Consider the following 21,475-nt stretch of genomic DNA (forward strand, 5'->3'; position numbering starts at 1 on the left):
CTCCCTCTTTCAACCACTTTACCTGCCATCCCTTGGATCACCACTGTGGTCATCTCTGATCTGTGACGCAGCTGTTTTAAAGAGCCTGTATTCTCTCACTCCTTAGCTGTCATGCTGCACTTGTTGGCTAGGCTCTCTAGGCTCTCTAGGCAGTCAGTCAGTCAGTCAGGCAGGCAGGCAGGCAGGCAGGCAGGCAGGCAGGCAGGCAGGCAGGCAGGCAGGCAGGCAGGCAGGCAGGCAGGCAGGCAGGCAGGCAGAAAAGCCCCCGTTGAGACAGGCAGTCAGTCGTGACGGATGTTGAGACAAGCAGGAGGCAGAGTGGAGCAGAGTGATGCTGCTACACAGGCAGAGCAGGCGAGCAGGGAATCAGAGGAGAGGAAAGAGTAAAGGAAAGAGGAGAGGAGATATGAGAGGAAAGAGGACGAGAGGAAAGAGGAGAGGAAAGAGGAGAGGAAAAAAGAGAGGAGATATGAGAGGAAACATGAGGAAAGAGGAGAGGAAAGAGGAGAGGAAAGAGGAGGAGAGGAAAGAGGAAAGAGGAGAGGAGATATGAGAGGAAACATGAGGAAAGAGGAGGAGAGGAAAGAGGAGAGGAAAGAGGAGGAGGAGAGGAAAGAAGAGGAGGAAAGAGGAAAGAGAGTGTTAGATAGAAGAAAGGAAGGTTAAATATAGAACAGAAGAGGGGCATATAGGAAATGAGGAACGAGAAGAGGGCCCTTGGTAGAAGTAGTGCACTTTATAGGGGTCAGGGAGCAATTTGAGCCAGACTCAGTAGAGAGAGTAGGATTAGCTCTATTCGCCTCAGTACACTGCAGTGCAGAAGGCCTGACATTTAAGTATGAATCAAAGAGGAGAGATTTGAGAGGAATCAAAGTACTGCCCCAGCACTGAGTCAGTATTAACCACATTACAGTAAAGACTTTATTACATAATACCAATGTATAGGGTCCTGAGAGGGTAGGTATCACAACGTTGATCATATCTGACCGCATGGTACTCTCACTATACACTACATAGAAACATAGGAACAGAAAGGACTAACCTCAGTGAACTGGAAAGGGAAAATGACAACTTTGTCTCCCAGCTTTCCTTCAATCCAGTTTTCATCCGCTCGTCTGATGACCGTGAGGACGTCTCCCTGGAATTCAGGACAAGAGTGAAGAAACAGAGAGAGCGATAGAGAGAAGGAGAGAGAGAGAAGAAGAGAGAGACTGGGTGAGTAAGAAGCACCACGTGTAACGTGTTTAGAACAGAACAGAGAGAGTGCTACGCATGCAGAAGTAACCACTCAGAAGAGCTCCCCACTCCCACCCTCTTCCCCCTACCTCCCTCCCTTCAGCACATTCTTGCATCCACTCTGTCTGTAGGCCTCTTTTTTCCTCTCTCCATACAGCCCCCTCTCTCTCTCTCTTCTTTTCCTCTCTCCGTACAGCCCCCTCTCTCTCTCTCTCTCTCTCTCCTGTTCCTCTTTCCGCACAGCCTCTCTCTCTCTCTCTCTCTCTCTCCTGTTCCTCTCTATGTACAGCCCCTCTTTCTCTCTCTTCTTTTCCTCTCTCCATACAGTCCCTCCCTCTGTCTCTTGCCCCTCTCTACGCACAGCCCCTCTCTCCCTCTCTCCTGTCCCTCTCTACGTACAGCCCCTCTCTCTCTCCTGTTCCTCTCTACTCTCTCTCTCTCTCTCTCTCTCTCTCTCTCTCTCTCTCTCTCTCTCTCTCCTGTTCCTCTCTCTACACTCTCTCTCTCTCTCTCTCTCTCCTGTTCTCTCTCTCTCTCTCTCTCTCTCTCTCTCTCTCTCTCTCTCTCTCTCTCTCTCTCTCTCTCCTGTCCTCTCTACGTACAGTCCCTCTCTCTTTCTCTCTCCCTCTCCTGTCCATCTCTACGTATAGCCCCTCTCTCTCTCTCTCTCTCTCTCTTTCTCTCTCTCTCCTGTCCCTCTCTACGCACAGCCCCTCTCTCTCTTTCCCTCTCCTGTCCCTCTCTACGTACAGCCCCTCTCTCCCTCTCCTGTACCTCTACGTACAGCCCCTCTCTCCCTCTCCTGTCCCTCTACATACAGCCTTTCTCCCTCTCTACGTACAGCCCCTCTCTCTCTCCCTCTCCTGTCCCGCTCTACATACAGCCTTTCTCTCCCTCTCCTGTCCCTCTCTACGTACAGCCCCTCTCTCCCTCTCCTGTCCCTCTCTACATACAGCCTCTCTCTTCCTCTCCTGTCCCTCTCTACGTACAGCCCCTCTCTCCCTCTCCTGTCCCTCTACGTACAGCCCCTCTCTCCCTCTCCTGTCCCTCTCTACGTACAGCCTTTCTCCCTCTCTACGTACAGCCCCTCTCTCCCTCTCCTACAGCCTCTCTCTCTCTCCTGTCCCTCTCTACGTACAGCCTCTCTCTTCCTCTCCTGTCCCTCTCTACGTACAGCCCCTCTCTCCCTCTCTTGTCCCTCTCTACGTACAGCCCCTCTCTCCCTCTCCTGTCCCTCTCTACGTACAGCCTTTCTCCCTCTCTACGTACAGCCCCTCTTTCCCTCTCCTGTCCCTCTCTACGTACAGCCTTTCTCCCTCTCTACGTACAGCCCCTCTCTCCCTCTCCTGTCCCTCTCTACGTACAGCCTCTCTCTCTCGTCTCTCTCTACGTACAGCCCCTCTCTCTCTCTCGACGTACAGCCCCTCTCTCCCTCTTCTGTCCCTATCTACGTACAGCCTCTCTCTCTCTCTCTCTCTCTTGTCCCTCTCTACGTACAGCCCCTCTCTCCCTCTCGGCGTACAGCCCCTCTCTCCCTCTTCTATCCCTCTCTACGTACAGCCCCTCTCTCCCTCTTCTGTCCCTCTCTACGTACAGCCCCTCTCTCTCTATCCTGTCCCTCTCTACGTACCTCCCCTCTCTCCCTCTCTACGTACCTCCCCTCTCTCCCTCTCTACGTACAGCCCCTCTCTCCCTCTTCTGTCCCTCTACGTACAGCCCCTCTCTCCCTCTTCTGTCCCTCTACGTACAGCCTCTCTCTCTCTCTCTCTCTCTCTCTCTCTCTCTCTCTCTCTCTCTCTCTCTCTCTCTCTCTCTCTCTCTCTCTCTCTCTCTCTCTCTCTCTCTCTCTCTCTCTCTCTCTCTCTTCTCCTGTCCCTCTCTATGTACAGCCCCTCTCTCCCTCTCTTTGTACAGCCCCTCTCTCCCTCTCTTTGTACAGCCTCTCTCTCTCAAGGGGCTTTCCCTCTTTCTCCACCTCTCTCTAGTCCCTCTCTCTCTAGTCCCTCTCTCGTTCGTCCCTCTCTCTCTCGTCCCTCTCTCTCTCTCGTCCCTCTCTCTCTCTCATCTCTCTCTCTCGTCCCTCACTCTCTCTCTCGTCCCTCTCTCTCTCGTCTCTCTCTCTCGTCCCTCTCTCCCTCTCGTCCCTCTCTCTCTCTCTCTCGTCCCTCTCTCTCTCTCGTCCCTCTCTCTCGCTCATCCCTCTCTCTCGTCCCTCTCGTTCCTTTCTCTCGTCTCTCTCGTCCCTCTCTCTCGTCCCGCTCTCTCGTCCCTCTCTCTCTTTCGTCTCTCTCGTCCCTCTCTCTCGTCCCTCTCTCTCGTTACACTCTCTCATCACACTCTCTCGTCCCTCTCTCTCTTTCGTCTCTCTCGTCCCTCTCTCTCGTCCCTCTCTCTCATCCCTCTCTCTCTCTCTCGTCTCTCTCTCTCTCTCATCCCTCTCGTTCCTCTCTCTCGTCCCTCTCGTTCCTTTCTGTCGTCTCTCTCGTCCCTCTCTCTCATCTCGCTCTCTCGTCCCTCTCTCTCTTTCGTCTCTCTCGTCCCTCTCTCTCGTCCCTCTCTCTCGTTACACTCTCTCATCACACTCTCTCGTCCCTCTCTCTCTTTCGTCTCTCTCGTCCCTCTCTCTCGTCCCTCTCTCTCATCCCTCTCTCTCTCGTCTCTCTCTCTCTCATCCCTCTCGTTCCTCTCTCTCGTCCCTCTCGTTCCTTTCTGTCGTCTCTCTTGTCCCTCTCTCTCGTCCCTCTCTCTTGTCCCTCTCTTTCGTCCCTCTCTCTCTCTCGTCCCTCTCTCTCTCTCTCGTCCCTCTCTCGTCACACTCTCTCGTCACACTCTCTCGTCACACTCTCTCGTCCCTCTCTCTCTTTCGTCTCTCTCGTCCCTCTCGCTCGTCCCTCTCTCTCGTCCTTCTCTCTCATCCCTCTCTCTCTCGTCTCTCTCTCTCTCTCATCCCTCTCGTTCCTCTCTCTCTCTCGTCCCTCTCGTTCCTTTCTGTCGTCTCTCTCTTCCCTCTCTCTCGTCCCTCTCTTTCGTCCCTCTCTCTCGTCCCTCTCTCTCTCTCTCTCTCTCTCTCTCTCGTCCCTCTCTCTTTCTCTCTCGTCCCTCTCTATGTACAGCCTCTCTCTCTCCTGTCCCTCTCTACGTACAGTCTCCCTCTCTCAAGAAGTATTACTAGAATGTGTTCCTTAATGCAGAATGTGTGGGGGCGAGTACTAAGACCCTTATATAAGTCCTGCCTCTCAAATCCTCCCTCCTTCATGGTAAGAAACACTGCATCAGAGGTCTCTGTGTGCCAGAAAGAGTGAGAGGAGAGAGAGGAGAGGAGAGAGAGCGATAGCCGGCGGGTTTACAAGTTTCTGTTGTTTCTCTCAGAGCCTTTAAAAGAAGTGCAGAAAGAAAATCTGAGACATGAAATAAGTAATTTGAAGAAGTTTTCATATACTGTATGTTATTTAATAAATATACTAACAACAGGCTTATGATTGCTACAAAACACCTGGGCATTTTTAAAATATTTAACCTTTAACTAGGCAAGTCAGAACAAATTCTTATTTACAATGACGGTCTACACTGGCCAAATCCTAACCCGGACGACGCTGGGCCAATTGTGCGCCGCCCTATGGGACTCCCAATCACGGCCTGTTGTGATACAGCCTGGAATCAAACCAGAGTCTGTAGTGATGCCTCGAGCACTGAGATCCAGTGCTGTAGACCGCCGCGCCACTCGGGAGCCCAAAGGTAAGGTGGGTTTATAGACAATGATCTGTTAACTAATAGTCAATTGATCAAATCAAAGAAATCCCCCCACCTAATTTAAATAACAAGAACACAATCTCTGAGAAAGAAGGTCATGTATTCACATGCTAGAGGCTACTCTGTCAGGACAGGCCTCTCAATGTGGTGACCCACAGGGTGTGCAGGCTTTTCTTCTAGCCCAGTACTAACACATCTGATTAAATGAATCAAGGGCTGGATGATTTGTTCAATTAAAAAAAATCAGGCATAGTCCTTTGCATTTATTTTTTACAAGGGGAAACCCCTTGAGACCAGGGTCTCATTTACAAGGGGGCCCTGGGGACAATATCTCAACATGATCAGTCTCAATACAATACTATAAATGTGCAATTACAACAACTCACAGTCAAAAGCGGCAGACAGAATTACACATCAATCAAAACAAGTGCAGTTCTCCTTCAATACATTCCAGACCAAAGGTCTGCATGGAATGTACATTCTATGCGCTACGGGCACAATAACTAAAAGCAATCTTCCCGGACTCTGGGGAGACCCGAGAAACGTCTAGAACAGGGGTCTCCTACAGGTAGAGAAACCTCTAGAACAGGGGTCTCCAACGGGTAGAGAAACCTCTAGAACAGGGGTCTCCAACGGGTAGAGAAACCTCTAGAACAGGGGTCTCCAACAGGTAGAGAAACCTCTAGAATAGGGGTCTCCAACGGGTAGAGAAACCTCTAGAACAGGGGTCTCCAACAGGTAGAGAAACCTCTAGAATAGGGGTCTCCAACAGGTAGAGAAACCTCTAGAACAGGGGTCTCCAACAGGTAGAGAAACCTCTAGAATAGGGGTCTCCAACGGGTAGAGAAACCTCTAGAACAGGGGTCTCCAACAGGTAGAGAAACCTCTAGAACAGGGGTCTCCAACGGGTAGAGAAACCTCTAGAACAGGGGTCTCCAACAGGTAGAGAAATCTCTAGAACTGGGGTCTCCAACGGGTAGAGAAACCTCTAGAACAGGGTCTCCAACAGGTAGAGAAACCTCTAGAACAGGGGTCTCCAACAGGTAGATTGTGAGCTTCTAGTAGATCGCAGCCGACCTATGAGCAGCTTGCCAAGCAATTCCAATTTTTCTCATGTGTCCCACCATTAACTGTCATAAACATAAAGCTCACAGCTACTATCCAACCAAAGCCACATTGACATCCCAGCCCTGGCTAGCCACTATTGGTTTAAAAAGCCAAACGTAACACAATATCAGCCAATTAATTTCAATATTGCCCTTGCCAGTGTTTGGTGCGCCCATTTGTCTATCACTCCGTATGTAGCCAGTCAGCGATGCTCGTAGGCTAATGATAACCATCTTGTGGGTAGACATAGACGTTCCCCAAAAACCTTTTCAGTGAAATGCTAACTACAAAGTAAGCTTACCTGACAGAAAGATATGATTATTTCTATCAATTGGGTGGCCATTGTTTCGCATGTGCTGCAGCAGTAGGCCTAACAGAAACATTGCTAGACCAACAAATTCCTCTCTTCCTAAATGCGCATTTAAAGAAAAATTACACAAATGATTTAATTAACCTCTTAGATGTAATGGCAACATTTTGATTTCCGCCTAAATAAACATACCCAAAAGTAACTGCTATTCATGTGTAATGACATGATTCTGACGTGCAAAAACGTGGTATATTTACAAAGAAGACATCTGGGAGATTATGGGGAAATGATCAGAAGATAGGAGTTACATAGTTCAGAATACACAAGATCAAGCACACACAAAATAACCGTTTTTTAAAAGTTATATTTCTTTTAAGTCATATTTCATTGACAAGCTATAAGTGAATTATTGAGGCCCAGAGCTGGAAACACATCAGATGGCTTCCACAACATGTGAACAATATCAGAAAAAAAATGGAAATGTCCAGATGTTTTAGTAAGTGGTGTCAGGTGTGGTCACGGGACGTTTCCAAGTGTCCCTCAACCTCTACAAAGGGACATATGTCTGTAAATGAGATCATTCCAGTGCTACTACATATTTGCAACCCCTAAATGCTATTTGTTCAGTATAAAAACACAATTTCTAACATATCAACCTCACTCCAACATTGTTGTGGTGTTATGGGGTATCCAGAGTGTCGTGTCTTTGGCATCATTAAACTGAAGACTTATTTTTATCAAAAATTCTCTAATTATTATTACGTGATTAAACTAACTTAATCATGTAACTGTAATTAACTAGGAACTCGGGGCACCAAGGAAAATATTCAGATTACAAAGTTATAATTTTCCTAATATAACTTTCAGATATTTTAATATGTGATCAATTAGTCTTCTAATTAATTAATTAATTATTCTTTACCTCACGTTAGTCTCATTCCAAACATCGTAAATTGTTGGTTATCTGCACGAACCCAGTCTTCACTACGAGTCATCCATACATCAATTGTCTTAAATCATTTATTTATTAACTAACTAACTAATCACAGAAATGCACAAACAAACAGGAGATATAGTTACAAGGAAATGATAGCGGATGTGCCCTAGTGGGCTAAACCGGCATCGCAGCTTGGTGGAAAAAGGGGAAGTGGGGGTCGACTGAGATAAAAGACAGTACAAAGTTGATAATTATAACAATTGAAATGCTAATCCTTTGCACATGAACAATCACTCATTCGGGAATAATTGCAATCAATATATATATTTACGCTCAGTGTGTCGTCGTGATCTCTGTTGGAAAGTTCGTTTCTGTTGGAGAGTTTGCCCGCTCTGTCTCTCTCTCTGCCGTGGTTAGAATGGACAGTTCAGAGTAACATTCAGCAATTTTGTTATGGAATAGGTGTTTCGGCAGTTGTCGGTCTTCGTGTTCAGTGGTACCGAATTCCTAGCTGCAGACTAGTAATTAGTATCAAAGATTTGATCTTATACTGTCGGTTCGATAGTCTCAGAGTTTAACCACGTGGTATGGTTAAAACCTCTTTGGGCTAGGGAGCGGTATTTTCACGTCCGGATGAAAAGTGTGCCCAAAGTAAACTGCCTGCTACTCAGGCCCAGAAGCTAGGATATACATATAATTGGTAGATTTGGATAGAAAACACTCTAAAGTTTCTAAAACTGTTACAATTATGTCTGTGTGTATAACAGAACGTATAACTTATTTGGCAGGTGAAACCCCAAGGACAAACCATCCAGGATTTTTTTTTGGAGGTGACAGTGTCTTCAATGGGGTTTCTATGCACTTGCTTGCCATTCCTATCGCTTCCACTGGATGTCAACAGTCTTTAGAAATTGGTTGAAATTGGTTCTTTTGAGTAATGAAGAAGTATTGCTGTTCAGAACGAGGGTCGAGTCTAGTGTATTGTTGTGGTTGGGGCGCGCAACCTGAAAGCTCGTTCCAATTTGTTTTCGTCCTGTATTGAACACAGTTTATCCCGTCTTAAATTTTATTGATTATTTACATTAAAAAATACCTAAAGTTGTATTAGGAAAGTTATTTGAAATGTTTGGATCAAGATTACAGATAACTTATTAAATATTTTGTAGTCATGTTGCGCGAGTTGGAACCGGTGTTTTTCTGAATAAAACGTGCCAAATAAATGGACATTTTGGAGATATAACGACGGAATTAATCGAACAAAAGGACCATTTAGGATGTTTATGGGACATATTGGAGTGTCAACAGAGGAAGATCTTCAAAGGTAAGGAATGAATTATATCGTTATTTCTGAGTTTTGTGTTGAGCCTGGCGGGTTGAATTATGATTGTCATGTGTTTGTTTGATGGGGTGCTGTCCTCAGATAATAGCATGGTTTGCTTTCGCCGTAAAGCCTTTTTGAATTCAGACACGGTGGCTAGATTAACAAGAAGTCAGGCTTTAATTTGGTGTATTGCACTTGTGAATGTATGAAAGTTAAATATTTGTAATATTTTTTAATTATTTTTTCGCTCTGCAGTTTCACCGGATGTTGTCAAATCGATCCCGTTAACGGGATTTGATCCATAAGAAGTTAAGAATTCAGCAATCGTCTGAAACCTTAGCCCTCTCATGGTTGTCGAGGTAAGCTGGTCTCTACTCAAATCTTAGCCCTCTCGTAATTGAGAGAAGCATGTTCTCAAGATAAATTCCCAATGTAGGGGTTATATTCGGAAGAGCAGAAAGGGGCTGTCCCACAACACCAGATCAACGTCTGTGCTCATGGGGCGGGCCTATGATTTAGTTAAACTCCAAAGGGAATAGTAGTTTCCGTCATTAAACAGTTTAAATTCACATTACATCATTTCACAAATAGTTTCATCTTTACTCATTCATTTTATACAATTAGATGCAAGCCTCACAACTGAGACTCTTGTATAAACAGGGTTATGGTAATGTGGCTGTATTGTCTCTCATGAGTTATACAAAGTTGTACCAAACGGACCAGTTCATAGTTGACTACTTCACCGACTGTTTATACATTCTCCAGAACATGAATATTGTTCAGTTCTCAAGTTCTGTGAGGTGGAAGAAGTTCCTTTGTTCTCCCTATGAAAACTCACTCTCTCTATACTGTCTGGCCATGAGGAAGAATCTCCTCCAGGAATTTATGACCTGCCTAACAGAGTCTGGTGTAGGGGAAGAGAGAGAGGGGGATGGTGCAGAGAGAGGGGCATGATGCTTGCTGTACCCAAAGAGGGCAACATCATGACAAGAGTATATTCAAATTTCCTTTCAACCTCTCCAAAGTGTCTGAATGTGGTATTTGCACTGTTTTTGAACAATGGATGTGCCTAAAAGTTATTGTTCACTGTCAAAAACTAAATTTCTACAACACCAATCTCTCTCAAACATTGTGGTGGTGTCAGGGGATATCCAAGTGTTTTCATCAGATTTTTCATGGGCGAAGATAGTCACACGGTGGACATTTGATATTGCCAGTAAGTCATACATCAGATAACATTGGCAATAGGCTAGATTTGTTCCTACCAACCTAAGGATTCATTTCATACCCTCCACGTAGCTCAAACACAGACCAAATCAAAGCGTACCTTATAAGATGTTTGGGGAAAAACATTGTATAAAATTAACATTTTGACTCTCGGGCTGGTGAACAATAACGGTAGGTCACAAGCAAATAAATAAGACATCCTCATGATCTGTGGAGCCCCAGCTTTCGGTGTATATCAACATATTCCATGTTTATTTCGTTAATAACCTTTTTTGGGCTAGGGGGCAGTATTCGGAATTTTGGATGACTGACGTGCCCAAAGTAAACGTATAATAATAATGTCTGTGACTATAAGAGAACTGATATGGCAGGTGAAAACCCGAGGAAAATCCATCCAGGAAATGGGATTTTTTTGATGTGAGTGGTTTTCCATTGAAAGCCTATTGACTATATAGGGGTTTAGCGCCCAGATTGCAGTTCCTATGGCTTCCACTAGATGTCAACAGTCTTTAGATATGGTTTCAGGCTTGTTTTTTGAAAAAAGACGAAGAATAAGACCTTTTGGTAAGTGGTCTACGGAATCATGCAGTACTGGTTTGCGCGCCTGACTGTGTGCGCGCTCTTCGTTCTTTTTCCTTTCCATTGAATACGCTATTGTCCGGTTGAAATATTATCGATTATTTAGATAATTGACAACCTGAAAATTAATTATAAACATCGTTTGACATGTTTCAACAAACTTTACCGGTACTATTAGGATGTATTCGTCTATTAGGATGTATTCATTTTGACCGCCTTTGAGCCAGTGGATTACTGAACAAAACACGCCAACAAAACTGAGTTTTTGGGATATAAAGAGGGACATTATTGAACAAAATGACAATTTATTCTGTAGCTCGGACCCTTTGGATTGCCAACAGAGGAAGATCTTCAAAGGTAAGGGATTTATTTCATCGCTATTTCTGACTTTTGTGACGCCTCTGCTTGGTTGGAAAATGTTTGTAAGCGGGGCGCTGTCCTCAGATAATCGCATGGTATGCTTTTGCCGTAAAGCCTTTTTGAAATCTGACAAAGCGGCTGGATTAACAAGAAGTTAAGCTGCATGCCTAGCCTAAAGAAGTAATGCCTTACAACTCTAACCGGAATGTAAATTGCAGCCATCGGCTCAGCCTGCCCTTATATGGTAGTAAGACACCCAAGATTTTAAGGCACAGATTAATAGCCAAGATATTTTGTTTTTGGCAGACACCCTGCTTTTGCAGATAGAGACTACCGTTCTCATACCAGACTGAATTGAATAAAACACATAAAATATGGTGACTTTACATTTAAGAGATTTTAAGCATTGACATGGACTCAAAACATCAATTTTCGTAGTTTCTCTAGGAATAATTGTAGTATTGACAGTTAAAACCTGACGTGACAAAAAATACCAGGACAAATAAAAACAAAGAGAATACAATTCTGGAAAGTAAGAAAGATGATTTTATAGGGCCCCTTAGAGTTGTTAATTAACCATTATTTTACCAGGAATATTGACAGAAAACACATCTCTTGCAGGAGCACTATACCAGCACTGACCAAATCACTGCAGGAACAATATACCAGCACGGACCAAATCACTGCAGGTGCACTATACCAGCACTATTTTTCACTTTAAAACATATGTGGGCTCTGCTGTTGTCGTGGTGGTTTCTGATGTTGCTGCTGGGCCTCCCTGCCCCTGACTAGACCATTCTCCCTGGCAGAGGGTACCATATATCGGGAAGACAGCCTGTCCCGTCCCTCCAGGAGCCGAACCAGGAGGTGGTTAGTGGGCAGCTTGTCCACTGACCTGGCCTGGCCCGGGGTACGACACTCTGAGCAGCGGAACTCCATCTTGGCCCCGGGCCTGAAGGTCTCCTGGTCCTGCAAGCAGGGCTTCCAGAAGGTGTGTTGGCAGGGCAGGACCTTGGCTGAAACGTCCAGCTGCTCCAAACTCAGCCAGCTAATCCATTTTAGAATGGGTACAGGGCTCTGCTTCAGCGTGGCTCTGTGTGTTCAGGTAACCGAAAGTACAATACCAAGCTACATACCTGGGCACTCAATCTAAAAACAAATCACCATACAATCGCTGTCATTAATTACTTATCTAGCTTGTTAAAATTACACACAGGAAACGGTAGATTTTCATAAACGTCTGTAAAGAAATTGCCAAAATAGTTCACACACTGAAACTGTCTCGAGCTCTTCGGCTGACACAGTAAAAGACACACACTTGACAAATATCCTTCTCGCTTTACAGACATGCATTTTAATGCAATGTTTTAAATTCAACCCACATATTTGTTCACAAAATCAATACATAGCCTACATCTTCTGGCAGAAACACTCTTCTAGAGGCAAATAGGCTAACAAATGTTCCCAAGTCCAAACTGAGCAAATGTTGTAACTGCACTTGCCAGTCACGCGTGTTGGTTTGCATGTGTGTCATTCCTTAACCATTGGCCGGTAGGTGACCAACGATTTCACCACTGGCATCATTATCTTCTGTTGTACACAAACAAAACTGAAAAGATACGTAGTCAGCCCATAACCAAACCATCACCACACAGTAGGCTACATCCTCATTCTCCATACTGTAAAATACATACAGTAGGCTATATCCTCATTCTCCATACTGTAAAATACACACAGTAGGCTACATCCTCATTCTCCATACTGTAAAATACATACAGTAGGCTACATCCTCATTCTCCATACTGTAAAATACACACAGTAGGCTACATCCTCATTTTCCATACTGTAAAATACATACAGTAGGCTATATCCTCATTCTCCATACTGTAAAATACATACAGTAGCAACTCACATGCATTATCTTTCTTTAGGTTAACAAAAGGGTAATAGTTATTTATCTCATGTAATATTTTTGAGTTATGCCTACACATATAAAGGGTATTGTGTGTGTGACAATGCGATTGGTGAGGATTTAACTGAATATAAAATGTGTACTATTGTTAAGCTATAATGTAGACTCTATCTGTATAATAGAAGTAGAACCTGACAGAGAGCTGTAGGCCAATCAGCAGGTTAACGAATTGAAAAGTATCATGATATTTCCTGAATATAGTCCGAGCCAGGGCTGTCTATCATGTATCATGTACTCCCTCTGGTGGTGATAGGTACATTTCACACACTCGTACTGAAGACGAAGAAGCCTGTGATATAACATATTTTAACTATACATATTATAACAGAGCATTAAAGAACTTGAAATATTGCAATATTTCAAGCTTAAACCTCTGACATTGAATGAATTATCTGGGGAACTCTTGAGAACTTATGTCCATTAAATTACAATGATGAGGGGAGAGGGGGCAAGAGGATGTGGACTATAATGATGAGGGGAGAGGGAGCTAGAGGATGGGGACTATAATGATGAGGGGAGAGGGGGCAAGAGGATGTGGACTATAATGATGAGGGGAGAGGGAGCTAGAGGATGGGGACTATAATGATGAGGGGAGAGGGGGCAAGAGGATGTGGACTATAATGATGAGGGGAGAGGGGGCAAGAGGATGGGGACTATAATGATGAGGGGAGAGGGGGCTAGAGGATGTGGACTATAATGATGAGGGGAGAGGGGGCTAGAGGATGTGGAGTATAATGATGAGGGGAGAGGGGGCTAGAGGATGGGGACTATAATGATGAGGGGAGAGGGGGCTAGAGGATGTGGACTATAATGATGAGGGGAGAGGGGGCTAGAGGATGTGGACTATAATGATGAGGGGAGAGGGGGCTAGAGGATGGGGACTATAATGATGAGGGGGCTAGAGGATGGGGACTATAATGATGAGGGGAGAGGGGGCTAGAGGATGGGGACTATAATGATGAGGGGAGAGGGGGCTAGAAGATGGGGACTATAATGATGAGGGGAGATGGGGCTAGAGGATGGGGACTATAATGATGAGGGGAGAGGGGGGCTAGAGGATGGGGACTATAATGATGAGGGGAGAGGGGGCTAGAGGATGTGGACTATAATGATGAGGGGAGAGGGGGCTAGAGGATGTGGACTATAATGATGAGGGGAGAGGGGGCAAGAGGATGTGGACTATAATGATGAGGGGAGAGGGGGCTAGAGGATGGGGACTATAATGATGAGGGGGGCTAGAGGATGGGGACTATAATGATGAGGGGAGAGGGGGCTAGAGGATGGGGACTATAATGATGAGGGGAGAGGGGGCTAGAAGATGGGGACTATAATGATGAGGGGAGATGGGGCTAGAGGATGGGGACTATAATGATGAGGGGAGAGGGGGGCTAGAGGATGGGGACTATAATGATGAGGGGAGAGGGGGCTAGAGGATGGGACTATAGTGATGAGGGGAGAGGGGGCTAGATGATGTGGACTATAATGATGAGGGGAGAGGGGGCAAGAGGATGGGGACAATATAAAATGAGGGGAGAGGGGGCTTGAGGATGTGGACTATAATGATGAGGGGAGACGGAGCTAGAGGATGGGGACTATAATGATGAGGGGAGAGGGGGCAAGAGGATGTGGACTATAATGATGAGGGGAGAGGGAGCTAGAGGATGGGGACTATAATGATGAGGGGAGAGGGGGCAAGAGGATGTGGACTATAATGATGAGGGGAGAGGGGGCAAGAGGATGGGGACTATAATGATGAGGGGAGAGGGGGCTAGAGGATGTGGACTATAATGATGAGGGGAGAGGGGGCTAGAGGATGTGGACTATAATGATGAGGGGAGAGGGGGCTAGAGGATGGGGACTATAATGATGAGGGGAGAGGGGGCTAGAGGATGTGGACTATAATGATGAGGGGAGAGGGGGCTAGAGGATGTGGACTATAATGATGAGGGGAAGGGGGCTAGAGGATGGGGACTATAATGATGAGGGGGCTAGAGGATGGGGACTATAATGATGAGGGGAGAGGGGGCTAGAGGATGGGGACTATAATGATGAGGGGAGAGGGGGCTAGAAGATGGGGACTATAATGATGAGGGGAGATGGGGCTAGAGGATGGGGACTATAATGATGAGGGGAGAGGGGGCTAGAGGATGGGGACTATAATGATGAGGGGAGAGGGGGCTAGAGGATGGGACTATAGTGATGAGGGGAGAGGGGGCTAGATGATGTGGACTATAATGATGAGGGGAGAGGGGGCAAGAGGATGGGGACAATATAAAATGAGGGGAGAGGGGGCTTGAGGATGGGGACTATAATGATGAGTGGAGAGGGGGCTAGAGGATGGGGACTATAATGATGAGGGGAGAGGAGGCTAGAGGATGGGGACTATAATGATGAGGGGAGAGGGGGCTAGAGGATGGGGACTATAATGATGAGGGGAGAGGGGGCTAGAGGATGGGGACTATAATGATGAGGGGAGAGGGGGCTAGAGGATGGGACTATAGTGATGAGGGGAGAGGGGGCTAGATGATGTGGACTATAATGATGAGGGGAGAGGGGGCAAGAGGATGGGGACAATATAAAATGAGGGGAGAGGGGGCTTGAGGATGGGGACTATAATGATGAGTGGAGAGGGGGCTAGAGGATGGGGACTATAATGATGAGGGGAGAGGAGGCTAGAGGATGGGGACTATAATGATGAGGGGAGAGGGGTTAGAGGATGGGGACTATAATGATGAGGGGACAAGAGGATGGGGACTATAATGATGAGGGGACAAGAGGATGGGGACTATAATGATGAGGGGAGAGGGGGTAGAGGATGGGGACTATAATGATGAGGGGAGAGGGGGCAAGAGGATGTGGACTATGTAGGGGAGAGGGGGCTACAGGATGGGGACTATAATGATGAGGGGAGAGGGGGCTAGAGGATGGGGACTATAATGATGAGGGGAGAGGGGGCAAGAGGATGTGGACTATGTCGGGGAGAGGGGGCAATAGGATGGGGACTATAATGATGAGGGGAGAGGGGGCTAGAGTATGGGTACTATAATGATGAGGGGTGAGGGGGCAAGAGGATGTGGACTATGTAGGGGAGAGGGGGCTAGAGGATGGGGACTATAATGATGAGGGGAGAGGGGGCTAGAGGATGGGGACTATAATGATGAGGTGAGAGGGGGCTAGAGGATGTGGACTATAATGATGAGGGGAGAGGGGGCTAGAGGATGGGGACTATAATGATGAGGGGAGAGGGGGCTAGAGGATGTGGACTATGTAGTGGAGAGGGGGCTAGAGGATGGGGACTATAATGATGAGGGGAGAGGGGGCTAGAGGATGGGGACTATAATGATGAGGGGAGAGGGGCTAGAGGATGGGGACTATAATGATGAGGGAAGAGGGGACAAGAGGATGGGGACTATAATGATGAGGGGAGAGGGGGCTAGAGGATGGGGACCTATAATGATGAGGGAAGAGGGGGCTAGAGGATGGGGACTATAATGATGAGGGGAGAGGGGGCTAGAGGATGGGGACTATGTCGGGGAGAGGGGGCAATAGGATGGGGACTATAATGATGAGGGGAGAGGGGGCTAGAGTATGGGTACTATAATGATGAGGGGTGAGGGGGCAAGAGGATGTGGACTATGTAGGGGAGAGGGGGCTAGAGGATGGGGACTATAATGATGAGGGGAGAGGGGGCTAGAGGATGGGGACTATAATGATGAGGGGAGAGGGGGCTAGAGGATGTGGACTATAATGATGAGGGGAGAGGGGGCTAGAGGATGGGGACTATAATGATGAGGGGAGAGGGGGCTAGAGGATGTGGACTATGTAGTGGAGAGGGGGCTAGAGGATGGGGACTATAATGATGAGGGGAGAGGGGGCTAGAGGATGGGGACTATAATGATGAGGGGAGAGGGGCTAGAGGATGGGGACTATAATGATGAGGGAAGAGGGGACAAGAGGATGGGGACTATAATGATGAGGGGAGAGGGGGCTAGAGGATGGGGACCTATAATGATGAGGGAAGAGGGGACAAGAGGATGGGGACTATAATGATGAGGGGAGAGGAGGCTAGAGGATGGGGACTATAATGATGAGGGGAGAGGGGGCTAGAGGATGGGGACTATAATGATGAGGGGGCTAGAGGATGGGGACTATAATGATGAGGGAAGAGGGGACCAGAGGATGGGGACTATAATGAGGGGAGAGGGGGCTAGAGGATGGAGACCTATAATGATGAGGGAAGAGGGGACAAGAGGATGGGGACTATAATGATGAGGGGAGAGGGGGCTAGAGGATGTGGACTATAATGATGAGGTGAGAGGGGGCTAGAGGATGGGGACTATAATGATGAGGGGAGAGGGGGCTAGAGGATGGGGACTATAATGATGAGGGGGCTAGAGGATGGGGACTATAATGATGAGAGGAGAGGGGGCTAGAGGATGTGGACTATAATGATGAGGTGAGAGGGGGCTAGAGGATGGGGACTTTAATGATGAGGGGAGAGGGGGCTAGAGGATGTGGACTATAATGATGAGGGGAGAGGGGGCTAGAGGATGGGGACTATAATGATGAGAGGAGAGGGGGCTAGAGGATGGGGACTATAATGATGAGGGGAGAGGGGGCAACAGGATGAGGACTATAATGATGAGGGGAGAGGGGGCTAGAGGATGGGAACTATAATGATGAGGGGAGAGGGGGCAAGAGGATGGGGACTATAATGGTGAGGGGAGAGGGGGCTAGAGGATGGGGACTATAATGATGAGGGGAGAGGGGGCTAGAGGATGGGGACTATAATGATGAGGGGAGAGGGGGCTAGAGGATGTGGACTATAATGATGAGGGGAGAGGGGGCTAGAGGATGGGGACTATAATGATGAGGGGAGAGGGGGCTAGATGATGTGGACTATAATGATGAGGGGAGAGGGGGCTAGAGGATGGGGACTATAATGATGAGGGGAGAGGGGGCTAGAGGATGGGGACTATAATGATGAGGGGAGAGGGGGCTAGAGGATGGGGACTATAATGATGAGGGAGAGGGGGCTAGAGGATGGGGACTATAATGATGATGATGATGATGATGATGAAATGCATCTAATTCAACTGGACCTTTTAATGTCTCGAATTTCATTCACACACTGAACTCCAAACCACAAACACACTTTATTAGATCCCACTGATAAATAATTTACCCATATAAACCAGGTTTCCATCCAACCTTTTCATAGAGTAAAGTACATTTTGGATTAAAAAAAAGTCACGAATGGCCTGATGGCACACAGCACCTTTGTAGGGAAACTTTCCAAATGTCCATTAACAAAATACTCTATACAAGGTGGGATCTTTTTGTATCAATAAATTTAATTATGCCATAAATGGCAGTGGAAACACCTTTATGTCCAAATATTGATATTATAACCATCGTATTGAAGTCACGCAATGATATGTTGTGTGGTCCTCACACTACGACTTGGGAAAGCATGCAGTTTATTAGGCTATAAATTATGATGAACTTCACAGGGTGGTGAAAGTGGATGGGGATCTTGATTGTCACGCTGGTATAAAGGATTTTGGAGACGGCGCAGGAATACACAATAGGGGTTTTTAATACACCCCAAACAAACACGTATACAAAAACACTGGACTGTATCCAAACAAAAGAGCGAGGGTAAACCTTGTTGAACGCCATGGGACGATACCCATAATACACAATATACACTGCTCAAAAAAATAAAGGGAACACTTAAACAACACAATGTAAGTCCAAGTCAATCACACTTCTGTGAAATCAAACTGTCCACTTAGGAAGCAACACTGATTGACAATAAATTTCACATGCTGTTGTGCAAATGGAATAGACAACAGGTGAAAATTATAGGCAATAAGCAAGACACCCCTACAGACCACTTCTCAGTTCCTATGCTTCCTGGCTGATGTGTTGGTCACTTTTGAATGCTGGCGGTGCTTTCACTCTAGTGGTAGCATGAGACGGAGTCTACAACCCACACAAGTGGCTCAGGTAGTGCAGCTCATCCAGGATGGCACATCAATGCGAGCTGTGGCAAGAAGGTTTGCTGTGTCTGTCAGCGTAGTGTCCAGACATCAGGAGACGTGGAGGAGGCCGTAGGAGGGCAACAACCCAGCAGCAGGATCGCTACCTCCGCCTTTGTGCAAGGAGGAGCAGGAGGAGCACTGCCAGAGCCCTGCAAAATGACCTCCAGCAGGCCACAAATGTGCATGTGTCTGCTCAAACAGTCAGAAACAGACTCCATGAGGGTGGTATGAGGGCCCGACGTCCACAGGTGGGGGTTGTGCTTACAGCCCTACACCGTGCAGGACGTTTGGCATTTGCCAGAGAACACCAAGATTGGCAAATTCACCACTGGCGCCCTGTGCTCTTCACAGATGAAAGCAGGTTCACACTGAGCACGTGACAGACGTGACAGTCTGGAGACGCCGTGAAGAACGTTCTGCTGCCTGCAACATCCTCCAACATGACCGGTTTGGCGGTGGGTCAGTCATGGTGTGGGGTGGCATTTCTTTGGGTGGCCGCACAGCCCTCCATGTGCTCGCCAAAGGTAGCCTGACTGCCATTAGGTACCGCGATGAGATCCTCAGACCCCTTGTGAGACCATATGTTGGTGCGGTTGGCCCTGGGTTCCTCCTAATGCAAGACAATGCTAGACCTCATGTGGCTGGAGTGTGTCAGCAGCTCCTGCAAGAGGAAGGCATTGATGCTATGGACTGGCCCGCCCATTCACCAGACCTGAATCCAATTGAGCACATCTGGGACATCATGTCTCGCTCCATCCACCAATGCCACGTTGCACCACAGACTGTCCAGGAGTTGGCGGATGCTTTAGTCCAGGTCTGGGAGGAGATCCCTCCGGAGACCATCCGTCACCTCATCAGGAGCATGCCCAGGCGTTGTAGGGAGGTCATACAGGCACGTGGAGGCCACACACACTACTGAGCCTCATTTTGACTTGTTTTAAGGACATTACATCAAAGTTGGATCAGCCTGTAGTGTGGTTTTCCACTTTAATTTTGAGTGTGACTCCAAATCCAGACCTCCATGGGTTGATAAATTGGATTTCCATTGATTATTTTTCTGTGATTTTGTTGTCAGCACATTCAACTATGTAAAGAAAAAAGTATTTAATTAAATTATTTATTTCATTCAGATCTAGGATGTGTTGTTTAAGTGTTCCCTTTATTTTTTTGAGCAGTATATAAAGCACGTAGCATAGTAGCTGCACCAACGCATAGGTACTCACACCACCAACGGACATGGGAACAATAACCGACAAAGAGAGAGGGCACAGAGGGCACATATATAACATACTAATCAGGGGAAATGGGAACCAGGTGTGTGTAATCAGACAAGACCGGGGTTAATGATAATGAATCCTGTTCAGTGAAGCCTAGAAAGACGGTGACGCAGACCTCCAGAACTGGTGAACAGAATGAGCATCAGTACCGGGCGGATCCATGACATTGATGCTCCTTTCCAATAAATATCGAGGTTCTTATTCTGGTGACATGAAGATCGATGCTTGGCTGCCATTTGACAAATACAAATAATCTCGCTCTTATCCATATAATCTCATTTTTTTTGTTTTATTTTTAAAGAAAATGTATCTCATCATGCAGGTAACGTACTGGCAACAACCGGATGTTTTGCTTTTCAGTGGAAATGGAAAGACAGCCTGTGAGACGACTTCCGCTTTTGGACTTGGCCTAAACCATAGAGAATGACAGAGGCCTCCAGTGCCCTAAAGGTCGTTTTAGCATGGGCAACACCATTGAGGGTTCAACCATTTTAATGTAGTCAACTGGGTGGGACTTCCAAATTCATTGGCTGACTCCCCCTATTGGAGTCATGTGCAACCGGGTCATCAGGAGGGATCAGCCAATCATGAAGATGAAAATGGACAATTTCAAAATGGAGATTAGCCTCAAAGGCGCTGCCAATGCTGTCACAGACGTCATAATGGCACAGATACAAGGATGAGGCCTCTTTCCATCTCTATGGGCGACACTCCATTTTAACTCCTCCACAATTACTGAATTGGTTGAACAGTGCAGAAGAGAACCTCCCTTGACATTGTTTTGGGGCTCATTGCGCTCTAGCGAGTCCTTGTGGTGGGCCGGGCGCCTGCAGGCTGACTTCAGTCGTCAGTTGAGTTTCCTCCGACACAGCTGGCTTCCAAGGGTTAAGCGGGCGGGTGTTAAAAAGCACGGTTTGGCGGGTCATGTTTCGGAGGACACATGACTCAACCTTCGCCTGTCCCGAGCCCGTCAGGGAGTTGCAGCAAGGGGGTAAATAAATAAAAGGGGAAAGTTTAGCTAACATGCAAAGTAGCTAAAAAGTAGTAAGTAGTTGCAAAGTTGCTAATTAGCTAAGATGCTAAAGTTGATGCTAAAGTTGATGCTAAAGTTGTCCGCGATGAGATTCGAACACACAACCTTTGGGTTACTAGACGTCCGTGTCATGTTCGTTTTTGCCTTAAGTAACCTTCTGTGTTTATATAAGCATACCAACAATTTACATATCATACTAATTTGAGTCTCGCTGACTTACATTTACTATGTTACGTGTAGTGTATAAGAGAAGGCTGTGTCATCAAGCCCAGTATGTAGGGGATCTATATAGTTTCAGGCTTTTCTTTTATGCCTGCTA

At 46.7% G+C, this 21,475-nt stretch overlaps 1 protein-coding gene across 4 annotated transcripts in view; it reads right to left on the bottom strand.

The window, feature by feature from the left end:
- Nucleotides 1-1,435, bottom strand: part of LOC106612220 (E3 ubiquitin-protein ligase SH3RF3) — a 33,079-nt gene extending 31,644 nt beyond the window's left edge. For 2 of the 4 annotated variants that reach the window (XM_045724200.1, XM_045724201.1), the window contains exon 1: nt 1,043-1,314. The gene's annotated coding sequence lies outside the window, so the exon portion shown is untranslated. The other 2 variants (XM_014213188.2, XM_045724199.1) reach the window with 2 other exon arrangements.
- Between the last annotated feature and the right edge of the window lie 20,040 nt (nt 1,436-21,475).

This window comes from Salmo salar, chromosome ssa09 (assembly GCF_905237065.1).
Source record: "Salmo salar chromosome ssa09, Ssal_v3.1, whole genome shotgun sequence".
Lineage (NCBI taxonomy): Eukaryota > Metazoa > Chordata > Actinopteri > Salmoniformes > Salmonidae > Salmo > Salmo salar.